The following is a 14,750-nucleotide window of genomic DNA, read 5'->3' on the forward strand; positions in this document are numbered from 1 at the left end:
TTCCTTCTGATTAGTGTTTCAGGATTCTTAGGATATATTCCTAGAAGTGGGATCACTGGATCAAAAGGCAGTTCCTTTTCTAATTGTTTGAGGAACCTCCATACTGTTTTCCATAGTGGCTGAACCAGTCTGCATTCCCACCAGCAGTGTACCAGGGTTCCCCTTTCTCCACATCCTTGCCAGCACATGTCATTTGTTGATTTGTTGATGGCAGCCATTCTTACAGATGTGAAGTGATACTTCATTGTGGTTTTAACTTGCATCTCTCTGATGATTAGCGGCATTGACCATTTTTTCATGTCTCTTGGCCATTTGCATGTCCTCTTTGGAGAAGTGTTTATTCAGGTCCTTTGCCCATTTTTTAATTGGGTTGTTTGTGTTCCTCTTTCTGAGTAGTATGAGTTCTTTGTACACTTTGGAAATTAGCCCCTTATCAGATACATCCTTGGCAAATATGTTTTCCAGGCTGTGGGGTTCCTTTGTATTTAGAAACTGTTTTCTTTTGCTGTGCAGAAGCTTTTTAGTTTATTTTTTCTATGTTTCTCTTGCCTTAGGAGATGCATCAGTAAAAATTCCACTACATGAGATGTCTTTGATTTTACTGTCTGTTTTCTTCCAGTATTTTATAGTTTCCTAACTTACATTTAAGTCTTTTACCCATTTTGAGTTTATTTTTGTGTATGGTGAAAGTTGGTAGTCTAGTTTGATTTTTTTGCATGTACCTGTCCAGTTGTCCCAGCACCATTTATTGAAGAAGCTATCTTTTCTCCATTGTATGCTTTTCCTTCCTTTGTCAAATATTAACTGACCAAAATGGCCTGGGTCTATTTCTGGGGTTTCTGTTCTGCTCCATTGTTCTATATGTCTGGTATTGTACAAATACCAGGCTGTTTTGATTACAGTGGCTTTGTAGTACAGTTTGATATCTGATAAAGTGATCCCTCCCACTCTGTTCTTTTTTCTCAAGATGGCTGCAGCTATTGGGGGTCTTTTATGGTTTCATATAAATTTTCAAAATGTTTGTTCTAGATCTGTGAAATATATGTTGGTATTTTAATAAGAATTGCATTGAATCTATAAATTGCTTTAGGTAGTATGAACATTTTAATGATATTAATTCTTCCAATCCATGACACTGGTATATCTTCCACTAGTTTATATCTTCCTTTATTTCTTTTTTCAGTGTTCTATAGTTTTCCGAGTACATAGAACTTAAAGTAACTACTTTAAGTGTAAATAAATTAAAATAAATTTACAGTTAAAAGGTAGACATTGGCAGAATGGATAAAGTAACTTGAGCCAACTATATGCTGCCTGCAAGAAACTCACTTTAGGTTCAAAGATACAAATAGGTTGACAGTGAAAAAATGGAAAATATATCTTATGTAAATAGTAATTAAAGAGATCTGGGTGGAAATACTTATGTCGTATAAAATAGACTCTAAATGAAAATTTGTTATAAGAGACAAAGGAGGATATTATATATTGATGAAAAGATTAATCAATAAATCAAGAAGATACAAAAATTATAAACATACACATATTTAACAACAGAGACCTCAAGTATAAGAAGCAAAAATTGACAAAACTGAAGGAAGAGATAGAAATTTCTACAATAGTGGTTGAAGACTTCAATACTCTACTTTTACTAATGGATAAAACAGCTAGATATAAGATAATAAGTAAATAGATGACTCAAATAACACTTTAAACCAACTAGACCTAATAGAAACAGACACATACAGAATCCTCCATACAACAACAGTAGAATATTCATTCTTCCCATGCGCACATGGAAATAATCCGGGAGAGACCACATTTACAAAACACATATGAATAAATTTTAAAAGACAAATCATACAAAAATGTTCTCCAATTATAATGTGTTAAAACAAAAAATCAATAACAGAAAGAACACCAGGGACTTCCAGTCAAGATGGTAGAGTAATTAAACTCTCAGCCTCCTTCCACAATCACATCAAAATTACCAATAAATTACAGAACAACCATTGCTGAGAACTACAGGAAGACTAGCTGAACAAAATTACTTTAACTAAAGATATAAAGAATAATCCACTTCCAAACTGGTAGGTGGAGTAGAGATGTGAACCAAGCAGGTCCACATACATGTTGTGGTGATTGAAATTGGGAGGAATATCTCAGCTGTGGAGGAACCCCTAAGGAGTGAGGGGTCCCAGCTCCATACTAGGCTCCACCAGTGCCAGGAAGAGGACTTCCCATAACCTCTGGGTATGAAAATTAGTGAGAATTGTGTCCCTGAGAGACATAGGGCTTCAGGAGACCAGGACATACTACTCTTAAAGCGCTGGCACACAAACTCATTTGCTCATACACTAACACTCTAAGCTCAAGTACAAGGGAAGCAGCTCAAAAAGTGTCAGGGGCATATGGGGAGGAACTAAATTTACTATATTTAGGGCAAGGGCTAGAGGGAAGTGGTTCAGGTCCATCCTCTCAGGAGACATAAGTGCTGTCAGGTGCCATTATTTCTTTGTTGAGCTCCTTAAATCCACCAGTTAGGTGCAGGAAGGGACCAAATCTGAGCTCTCCATTAACCTGGCTAACACTGCTTGCTCTGCCCTAGTGATTCCCTGATACCCCATCCCATCCAACTGACTCATCCATCCTGATACCCTTTCAGTGGCTCCTCCACACAAGCAGCCTGCCTAGATTCATGTTGCAGATTCACTCTAAGGGCTGCAAACCCCACACAAGTAGTGGCTAGGCTAGGCTTACATTGCAGACTTTCTCAAAGGTCTATAATCCCACACAAGTGGAGGCCACACTTGGTTCACTCTACAGACTCTCTCCAAGGTAAACAAACCCACATAAAAAGATGCTGGTCTCAGTGTACATTAAAGGTCTCTCCAAATGGCCCCAGGCCCAGAACAAGCAGTGACCAGTCTCAATTTCCATTAATACTCACATCGGGTGGCTCCAAAGCTGGCATAAGGGTGGCCAGGCTTGGATTGTAATGTAGCTCCAACTAAGGAGCTACAAGCTTAGCACAGGCGGTGGCTGGCCTCAGCTTGCATCATAGTGGAGTAAGTGACCCAATCAAAAAACACAGTGCAACTGAATGGTTTAAAAAGCAAAACAAGTATAGATGCTGCCTGTAAGACCTACCTCAGATAAAAAGAAACAAACAGACTGAAAATAAAGGGATGAAAAAAGATATTTCAGACTTAGCCAATTTTGCTCAGTGGTTGGAGTGTCAGCCTACTGACTGAAAGATCACAAGTTCTATTCTGGTCAAGGGCACATACTTTGGTTGCAAGCTCCATCCCCGGCCCCGGTTTGGGCATTTGCAGAAGGAAACCAATCTTTGTGTCTCTTTCACATCAATGTTTCTCTTTGTCTCCCCCCTCCTTTCCATTCTCTCTGAAGAATCAATGGAAAAAATATCCTTGGGTGAAGATTAACAACAACAACAAAAAGATATTTCATGCACATGGAAATTTTGAAAAAACAGCTGAAGTAAAAATACTTATATGAGACAAATTAGCCTTAAAAACAAAAGCTGCAACAAGAGACAAAGAAGGGCATTTCATAATAATAAAAGGTCAATCTAACAAGAGGACATAACACTTATAAATATCTATGCATTTAACGTGGGGGCATCTAAATATATAAAGCAAACATTGTCAGACATAAAGGGAGAAATCCACAGTAATACATTCAGAGTAGGGGATTTTCACACCACATCAACATCAATATATAGATTATCCAGACAAAAAAAAAATCAACAAGGAAACAGCAACCCTATATGGCACATTGACCAGATGGACTTAATTGATATTTTTAGAGCATTTAAACCCAAAGCAGCAGAATATACATCCTTTTCAAACACATATAGAATATTTTCCAGGACAGACCACATGTTACACCACAAAACAAGACTCAATAAATTGAATAATTTTGAAATCATATCAAAAATTTTCAACAACCACAATGGTATGAAAATAGAAATCAATTACAATAAGAAAACTGAAAATACGCATACACACACATAGAGGCTAAATAACAAGCTATTAAACAACAAATGAGTTAATGAGATGAAGGAAAAGTCAAAATATACCTTGAGACAAATGAAAATGAAAATATAACTATCCAGATGTATGAAACACAGCCAAAGCAGTTTAAAGAGGGAAATTCATAATAATACAGGCCCACCTCAAGAAATAAAATAATCTCAAATAAGTAACTTAATATTACACCTGAAAATAGTAAAAGAAGAACAACCAAAGCCCAAAGTGAGTAGAAGGAAGAAAATAATAAAGATTAAAGTAGAAAATAAAATATGAAGTCTAAAAACAGTACAAAACATCAATGAACCAAGAGTAAGCTTTTAAAAAATAAACAAAATTGATAAACCTTTCATTAGACTCATCAAGAAAAAAGATAAAGGATGGAAATAAATAGAATAATAAGTGAAAGAAAACTGACAACTGAAATAACAGTAAAACAAAGGGTTTAAAAATACTATGAATAATTATATGCCAACAAATTGGACAGTCTTGGACAAATGGATAAATTTCTAGAAATATGAAACTTTTAAGACTGAGTCAATAAGAAATAGACAATGTGGCCCAGCCGGGCATGGCTCAGCGGTTGAGTGTCGACCTAGGATCCAGGCGATCGGGGTTTGATTCCCAATCAGGGCACATGACTGATGTGTGGGCTCCATCAATGACTCTTTCATCATTGATGTTTCTATCTCTCTCTCCCTCTCCTTTCCTCTCTCTGAAATCAATAAAAATATATTTAAAAAAGAAAAAAAAAAGAAATAAACAATGTCAACAGACAGATAAGTATTTATAAAATTGAATCAATAATCAAAATAACCCCCAAAAATGTCCTAGACCAGATGGCTTCACAGGTGAATATAACCTATCCTTCTCAAAGCATTCAAAAAAATTCAAGAGGAGGGCAGGCTTCCAAGCTCATTTTAAGAGGCTATCATTACCTTGATTGCAAACCAAACAAAGATATTACAAAAAAAAGAAATTATAGGCCATTGTCCCTGATCAATGTAGATGCAAAAATCCTCAACAAAATTTGAGCAAATCAAATTCAGCAATACAGTAAAAAGATCATAAACCATAATCAAGTGGGATTTATTCTTGGAATGTAAGGTAGGTTCAATATCTGCAAGTAAATTACCGTGATAGCCCATAAAACATTAAGAATAAGAACTACATGGTTATATCAATAGAGAAAGAAAAAACATTTGAGAAAATACAGAATAAATTTATAATAAAAACTCTCAACAAAGTGGGAACAGAGGGCACCTATCTCAACATAATTAAGGCCATATATGACAAACCCACAGCTAACGTAAGCAGGGGGAAAAGATAAATGTGTGTTTCTTAAATCTGGAGCAAGGCAAGGATGTCCACCTTCACCACCTTTATTCATCATAATATTGAAAGTCCTAGCCACAGCAATCAGAAAAGGAAAATAAATAAAACACAAATTGGAAAAAAGAAGTAAAACTGTCATTACTGGCAGATGAGAACTCTAAAGATTCCACCAAAGAACTATTAGAACTTATAAATTAATTCAGTAAAGTAGCATGATTAAAATTTCAAATTCAGAAATCAGGTGTATTTATATACACAAATAACAAACTATCAGAAAAAAAAAATTTAAAAAACAATCCCATATAAAATTGCACCAAAAATACCCAGAAATAAATTAAATCAAGGAGGTAAAAGACTTGTATTTGGAAAATTATAAGGTGTTCAAGAAAGAAATTGAAGATACAAATAAATGAAAGCATATATCATGCTCATAAATAAGAAGAAGTAACATTGTTAAAATGTCCATATTAACCAAAGCAATCTATATATAGGCTTAATGTAAACTCTATCAAAAGAACAATGGCATTTTCACAGAACTAAAACAAATAATTCTAAAATTTATATGGAGAAGAGACAACAAGATGGTGGCATAGGTAACCAAGGTATCCACCGCATCCTACAACCACATCAAAATTACAACTAAAATACAGAACAACCATCACTGAGAACCTCCTGAAATCTAGCTGAACAGAAGTCCTACAACTAGGGAACTGAAGAAGCACATCTAGACCAGTAGGACGAGCAGAGGCCGTAGCGCAGAATCTGGGCTGAATCAAGGAGAGGGGCCCATCCCATACCCAGGTGGGATATCTCAGTTGGTGGAGGTTTCCCAGAGGAGCAAGGGGTCCCAGCCCCACATCAGGCCCCCCCAGCCCAGGGTTCCATTACCAGGAAGAGAAGTCCCCACAACTTCGGGCTGTAAAAACCAAGAAGGACTGTGGCTGAGTGACTCGGAGGCTGCTGGAGTCCCAGGCAGTTCCTCTTAAGGGGCCAACACATGGACTTAGGCAGACACACTCCTTCTAAGCTCCAGCACTGTGCAGCAGCTTGAAAGGAATCTGGGACATTCATGGAGGAAATAACTTTCCTGGAATCAGAGAAAGAGCTGGAGGGACAGCTTACTCCCAGACAGAAGAGCTGGCAGAGGCCATTCCTTCTTTGACGAGCTCAACCCCCACAGAGCCAGCAAGAGCCATATTTGAATTTCCACCATCCTCACTCACACCTTATGCCCTGCCCTGGTGATTCCTGGAGGCCCCGCCCCTCCCCACTTGCAAGCTCATCCAAGTCATTTCCAATGGCTTTTCTATGCAAGTGGCATCTCTAGCCTCATGCTTGGGACTTTCTGAAAATCTCTCAAACAAGCAGCAGCTGAACTCAGCGTGCCCCATACCTCTTGATAAGTGTCCCCAGGCACAGCACTAGTGGCAGCCTGCATTGTTTTCATAGCTTGGCCTCTCCTGGGCACCTCCAAGCCCAGCACAAGTAGCAGCCATGTAAAGATTGCTGTGTAGTTCATGCTGGGTGGCCCTGGGCAAGGCACTGGCAGAGGCTGACTTTGCACCTCCTGGGAGGCCTCAGATACAGTGCACCTGGTAGTCGGCTTCAACCACACTGGATTACAACCCTACCACATCCATGAGTGACACACTCAATGGGCAGACTTGGTGAGCACCAAAGCCCCACTGAAGCAAATCCTGCTCCATAAGGGAGTCTCCAACACAGCAGCTCTTTGGCTGTAGTTGCAGCTGATTCTCAGAGCAGATTGGCTTGGGGGTCAATTCCTCCAAGTGATGCCAATAGCAACCAAGGCTCAACAATAACAGGACAGTGCACACAGCACACACAGGGGAGCACCTAGAAGGCCCGGTGCGGGTAACTGAAGAGACTGAGCAACTGAGCCCTACAGTATACTTACTACGCAAAGACACTCTACCAATTCCAGGAGACATAGCAGCTCTACCTAACACAGAGAAACCAACACCTGGAAGCAGCCAAAATGTGGAGGCAAAGAAGCATGTCATAAATGAAAGAAACAGAAAAAATCTCCAGAAAAAGAACTAAATGAAATAGAGCCAAGCAAGCTACTAGATTTAGAGATAAATACAATGTTTATAAGGATGTTCAAGGATTTTAGTAAGACTATTAAGGAAACTAGTGAGATCATCAATGACATAATAAAGAACCAGTCAGAAAGGAAGGCTACACTAACTGAAAGGAAGAATAATTTACAGGGAATCAACAGTAGAGTAGGGGATACCGAGAATCAAATCAGCAAGCTGGGTTATGAGGAAGCAAAAAAATACCCAATCAGAAGAGCAAATAGAAAAAAAAGAATACAGAAACATGAAGATAGTATAAAGAGCCTCTGGGACAACTTCAAGTGGCATAACATTCATATTATGGGGGTACAGAAGGAGAAGAAAGAGGCAAGAAATTGAAAATCTATTTGAAAAAATAATAACAGAAAACTTCCCCTACCTGGGGAAAGAAATAGACTTTCAAGTCCAGGAAGCACAGAGTCCCAAACAAGAGGAACCCAAAGAGGCCCACAGCAAGGACACATCATAATTAAAATGCCAAAGTTTAAAGACAAAAAGAGAATCTTAAAAGTAGTGAGAGAAAAGCAGTTAGTTACCTACAAGGGAGCACCCATATGACTGTCAGCTGATTTCCCAACATAAACTTTGTGGGCCAGAAGGGAATGGCAAGAAACATTCAAAGTGATTAAAAGCAAGAACTTACAACCAAGATTACTCTACACAGCGAAGCTGTCATTTAGAATTGAAGTTCAGATAAAAAGCTTCACAGATAAGAAAAAGCTAAAGGAGTTCATCATCACCAAACCATGAAATGTTGAAGGTTCTTATTTAAGAAGAAGCTAATGAACAAAAGAAACTGATAAACAAAATAGTCCCCGAGACACTGAAGCTTGCAACAGACTGTTGTATCAAAGAGGAAACGGATGTGGGGCTTGGGAAGAGATTAACCAAAGAAGTTATATGCATATATGTATAACCCATGGACACAGACAATAATGGAGTAAAAAATGGGACACCTGTAATACTTTCAACAATAAATATAAATTTTAAAAAATAAAATAAAATTTATATGGAACCACAAAAGACCTCAAATAGTTTCAGCAACCTTGAGAAAGAACAAAATTGAGGTTATCATACTACCTGATATCAAGTTATACTAAAAGGCTATAGTAATCAAAACAGCATGACCCTGGCATAAAAACAGTCACATAGATCCATGGAACAGAATAGAGAGCCAGAAATAAACCCATGCCTGTATGGTCAATTAATATTTGACAAAAATAGGCAAGAATATTCAATGGTGGTAAAAACAGTCTACTCAATAAATGGTGTTGTGAAAACTGGATAGATACATGCAAAAAAATGAAACTAGACCACCTTCTTATACCATATACAAGAATAAATTTAAAATGGATTAAAAATTAAATGTAAGACTCAAAACCATAACACTCCTAGAAGAAAATATGGGTACTGAAATCTCTGACATTTCTCTTAGCAATATTTTTTCCTGATATACCACCTGGGGCAAGAAAAATAAAAGAAAAAAATGAACAAATTAAACTATAACTAAAAATTTACTGTACAGCAATGGAAACCATCTAAAATACTGATTGGGAGAAGATATCTGTCAATGATATACCTAAAAATGGGTTAATATACAAAATTTAAAAAGAACTCATACAACTTAACACCAAAAACACAAACAATCCAATTATAAAATTGGCAGAGACCTTAATAAACTTTTATCCAAAGAGAATATACAGATATCAAATAGACATAAAAATATAACCAACATTACTAATGCGAATTAAAACCACAGAGAAATGCAAATTAAAACCACAACAAGATATCACCTCACACCTGTCAGAATGGCTATCAACAATAAATCAGCAAAAAACAAGCGATAGTGAGGATGTGATGAAAAGGTAACTCTCATGCATTGTTGATGAGATTGTAAATTGGTGCAGCCACTATGAAAAATAGCATGAAGGTTCCTCAAAAAATTAAAAATGAGACTACCTTAAGACACAGCAATTCCACTTCTGGGTATTTATCAAAAGAAATCCAAAACACTAATTCAAAAAGACATATGCAACCCTATGTTCATTGCAGCATTATTTACAATAGCCAAGATATGGAAGCAACCAAAATGCCTATCAATAGATGACTGGATAAAATAATGTGGTACATATATACAATGGAATATTACTAAGCCATAAAAATATGAAATCTAACCATTTGCAACAACAGAAATGTACCTAGATGGTGTTATAGTAAGTGAAATAAGTCAGAGAAAGACAAGTACCATATAATTTCACTTATATCTAAAGAACAAAATAAATGAACAAACAAAACAGAAACAGACTCATAGATACAGCGAAAAAACTGATAGTTGCCAGATGGGAATGGGATGAGGGGTTGAGTGAGAAAGGTGAAGGTATTAAGAAGTACAAATTGGCAGTTAAAAAATAGTAATGAAGATATAAAATACAGCATAGGGAATATAATCAATAATATTATACCTATGTATGGTGTCAGATGGATATCAGTCTTATTAGGGGGATCATTTCATAAATTATATAAATGTCTAACCACTCTGACCTACACCTCAAAGTAACATAAAATAATATTGAATGTCATCTGTAATTGGCAAGTAAGAAAAAGTCTACCCTCTTAGTTTTTGGAAAAGTTTGTGAAGTATTGGTATTAATCCTTCTTTAAATGTGTGGTAGAATTAAGTGATAAAGCCATCTAAGCCTGGGCTTTTCTTTGAGGGTAGTTTTTGGATAAGTAACAATCTGTTTACTTGTTATAGACTTATTCGGCTTGGCTATTTCAGGTTAGGTACAGTAGTTTGCATTTTTCTAAGAATTTGTCCATTTCATCTGTTTATTTACTTTGTTGGCATACAATTGTTCACAGTCTTTTACAGTGTTTTTCTACTTCTGTAAAGTAGGTAGTAATACCCTCTCTTTCATTCTTTTAAAACTCTATTAAACTTATTGGGGTGACATTGGTTAATAAAATTACATAGGATTCAAGTGCAAAATTGTATAACACATAATCTGTATATTGCGTTTTGTGTTTAAACCCAAAGTCAAATATTTTTCCTTCACCATATATTTCACCTCCTTTATCCTTTACTACTTCCCCCTACCCACTTTCCCTCTGGTTACCACCATACTTTTAATCATGTCTATGAGTTTTTGTTTGCTTTTGCTGTTTGTTTATTTGTTACTTTCAGTTTTAAATCTTGCATGATTAAAACCATGTTTCTTGACTTTTTCTTTCTGACTAATTCCACTTAGATTGATATTCTCAAGGTCCACCCATGTTGTTGCCAGTGGCAGGATTTCATCTTTGCTTATGGCTGTGTAGTATTCCATTGTATATATGAACCACGTCTTCTTTATCCAATCATCTGTCGAAGGACACTTTGGTTGTTTCCATGTCTTGGCCACCATGAATAATGCTGCAATGAACATAGATAGGGACACATATATCATTGCAAATAAATGTCAATTTTTCCAGGTAGATACCCTCAGAGGGGTTGGGTCATATGGTAACTCTGTTCTTAATTTTTTGAGGTACCTTCATACTGTTTCCCATAGTGGCTGTGCCAGTTTATATTCTCACCAGCAGGGAATGAGTTTTCCTTTTTTTCCACAACCTCTTCAATACTTGTTATTACTTGTCTTGTTGATAATAGCCATTCTAACAGGTGTGAGGTGGTATCTCATTGTAGTTTTTATTTGCATTTCCCTAGTTGTTAGTGAGGTTGAACATCTTTTCATATATCTGTTGGCCATTTGTATGTCTGTTCAGGTCCTCTGCCCATTTTATATTGAATTGTTTGTTTGTTTCATGTTGAGTTATATGAATTCTTTATATATTTTGGATCTTAAACCATTATTGGAGGTGCTGCTTGCAAATGTCTTCTCCCATGTGTTTGGTTGCATTTTGTTTAGTGGATGGGCTCTTTTGCTGTGCAGAAATTTTTTAGTTTGTTATAGCCCCATTCATTTATATTTTTGCTTTTACTTTCCTTGCCCATGAGGTCAGATTCATAAAATCCTCTAAGAACAAGGTCCATAAGTTTAGTACCTGTGTTTTCTTCTATGTAATTTATTGTCTCAGGTCTTACATTTAGGTCTTTGATTCATTTTGAGTTAATTTTTGTGTATGGTGACAAATAGCAGCTTAGTTTCATACTTTCGCATGTGGCTTTCCAATTTTCCCAGCACCATTTATTGAAGAGGCTTTCTTTTCTCTATTGTATGTTTTTGGGTCCTTTGTTAAAGATTATTTGCTCGTATACATGTGGGTTTATTTGGGGCCCTCAATTATATTCCATTGATCTGTGTATCTGTTCTTTTCTGCCAATACCATGCTGTATTGATTATTGTAGCTTTGTAGTATACTTTGAAGTCAGGATGTGTGAAACCTCCAGCTTTGTTCTTTTTTTCTCAGGATTGCTTTGGCTATTTGGGGTCTTTTGAGGTTTTATAAAAATCTGATAATTTTTAGCTTTATTCCTTTAAAAAATGTCATTAGGATTTTGATGGGGATTGCATTATATCTGTATATTGCTTTGAGTAATATGGCCATTTTAGCTATATTAATTCTTCAAATCCATTAACACAGAGTATCTCTTCACTTCTTTGTGTCTTCTTCAATTTCTTTTAACAATGTCTTACAGTTTTTAGTTCACAGATCTTTCACATACTTTGTTATGGTTGGTCCTAGGTATTTTTTTCTTTATGTTGCAATTGCAAATGAAATTTTGTCTTGCATTTCTTTTTCTTTTTTTCCCAGGTCCAATGAATACTTTTATTATTTATTTAACAGATCACCAACTTTTTGTCTCCCTCCCTCCCTCCAAGTGGAATTTCACCTCATTTTCATGCTGGGTAGCGAAACAATGACAAAGCTAATCAGAATAAGCTACTCCAATAAGAGAACTAAGCTAACAGCTTACTTTCTTTTAATAGGCTCACTATAAATATATATACTCTAAAATGCACAATGGCTTATTCATTAAGAAATTCAAATAAGATCCTGAAGAAAGGAGGTAAGTTCAGCGTGCAATGAAGATAAACTGAGATGCTGTGCAACTGTTTAAGTGTTTCTGGGTTGCATCTCTTGGGCAGTAGCTGAATCTTGACATGGGGGAAGATTTTAGCCAATATCAAATAGAAATGTGGGAAGCACTAAGCTGACTTAGGGGATGTGCACAGGAACCAAAAGGCAGAAAAATTACTAAACATTGCTGAGAGCACCCACCCCAGGAAGGACTTTACCTTCCAAGAGCTCTAAACTGGCACCATCCCCAGGACTCACATGGCTGAATTTATCCTCTTGTATTCCATTTGGCACAGCAAGTGGCAGTGTCTCCACCACCTATGATGGTGATGCAGCCCCTGGAAGTGGCTTTCACCGACTCATCCATGAGGGCTTTGGTCCCTGGGGCAAAAGCTTCTCATTCAAATATGCCCATAGATCCATTTCACACAATCTACTTAGCCCTAGCGAAATCCTCATTGTACTTCTTGCTGCTCTCAGGACCACAGTCCAAGCCTATCAAGCCAGCAGGTATGCCAGAGGCCACAGTGGTTTGGCCAGTATTGACATTCTCATCAAACTTGTCAGCAGTGACAAAGTCAACTGGCAAGGTAATCTTCACACCATTCTTCACAGCTTTGGACATCAGGTCTTTGACGCTCTTGACTCCCTCTTCATCAAACAGAGATGTGCCAGTCTCCATGCTTTTGAGCACCTTAAGGAAGGTAAAAGCCATTCCACCACCAATAATCATCTCATTGCTTATCTAGCATATTATTAATCAGCTGTACCTTGTCTGCAACTTTAGCTCTGCCCAGGATAGCCAGGAAGGGCCACTCCGGGCTTTCCAATGACTTAGCAAAGTAGTTCATTTCCTTCTTCATCAAAAAACCTCCAGCTTTCTGTGGCAGACAGACTCCCACCATAGAGCTGCGGACTCAGTGAACATTGCCAAAAGCATCATTGACACAGACATCCCCCAGCTTGGAAAGTGAAGCTTGGAAAGCTTCTACTTTAGCTGGCTTGGCTTTAACTTTGTTCCCAGAAGTATTTTTTCCCTTCCCTTCTTCCTCCACATAAAAGTGAAGGTTCTCCAGCAGGATGACAGACCCATCAGCTGGGTTAGCACAAGCTTTCTCCACTTCAGGGCTCATGCAGTCCTTCAAAAACAAAACATCCTTGCCCAGCAGAGATTGGAGTTCTACAGCAACTGGCTCCAAGGAGTACTTGTCAGGCATACGGACACCATTGGGCCAACCCAGGTGGCTCATAATAACAACAGACTTGGCTACATTGTCCAAGCAGAATTTGATATTTGGGATGGAAGCCTTGATTCTCTGGTTGTTTTTTTATCTGGTTGTTCTTCATAGAAACAACAAAGTCCACTCTCATGATGACCCGCTTCCCCTTCAGGTCCAGCTTGTCCAGAATCAGCTTGTTAGAAAGGGACATCTTGGCAATACAGCAGCACAGAGAGGCCAGGGATCAGTCAATGATGGAGACTGCAGTCAATATCTGCTGCAGAACACATGCCGGTCACTCTTCATTTCTTTTTCTGAAGTTTTGTTGTTAGTATATAGGAACACAATGGATTTTGGTACATTGATTTTGTATCCTGCAACTTCACTGTATTTGTTTATTGTTTCTAATAGTTTTTGGTGGAATCTTTAGGGTTTTCTATATAATAAATCATGTCCTCCGCAAACACTTTTACTTCTTCATTCCCAATTTTGATGTTTTTTTATTTCTTTCTCCTGCCTGATTGCTCTGGCTAGTACTTCCAGTACTATCCTGAATAACAGTGGTGAGTGTGGACATCCTTGTCTTGTTCCTGATCTAACTAAGAGAAAAAGCTTGCAGTTTTTCCATAAAGTGTATTAGCTGAGGATTTGTCATATACGTTGAGCATCACCTCAATATGTATTATGTTGAGGTACTTTCATTGTATATGCATTATTTTATGCATCATTTTAAACTTCAGGCATTTAAAAAATTTTTTAAACATCACCCAAGGATATGTTTATTTTTAAATTTATCTTCACTGTTGAAAGTATTACAGATATCCCCCCCTTTTTCCCTATTCACCCCTTCCTCCCCAACTGCACCCCCTCCCCGGGTCTTCACCACACTATTGTCTGTGTTCATGGGTTATGCATATATGCATATAAGTTCTTGGGTTAGTCTCTTCCCACCCCCACCCACTTCCCTCTGAGATTCATCAGTCTGTTGCATGCTTCTAAGTTTATGGAACTATTTTGTTTGT

The 14,750-nt window shown here is 37.4% G+C and overlaps 1 pseudogene; it reads right to left on the reverse strand.

Annotated features, from left to right (window-relative positions):
* Positions 1–12,685: 12,685 nt before the first annotated feature.
* LOC107530215 (phosphoglycerate kinase 1 pseudogene) lies at positions 12,686–13,939 on the reverse strand (annotated as a pseudogene).
* Positions 13,940–14,750: the final 811 nt, after the last annotated feature.

The sequence above is a fragment of the Miniopterus natalensis genome, chromosome X (assembly GCF_054644295.1).
Source record: "Miniopterus natalensis isolate mMinNat1 chromosome X, mMinNat1.hap1, whole genome shotgun sequence".
Classification (NCBI taxonomy): domain Eukaryota; kingdom Metazoa; phylum Chordata; class Mammalia; order Chiroptera; family Miniopteridae; genus Miniopterus; species Miniopterus natalensis.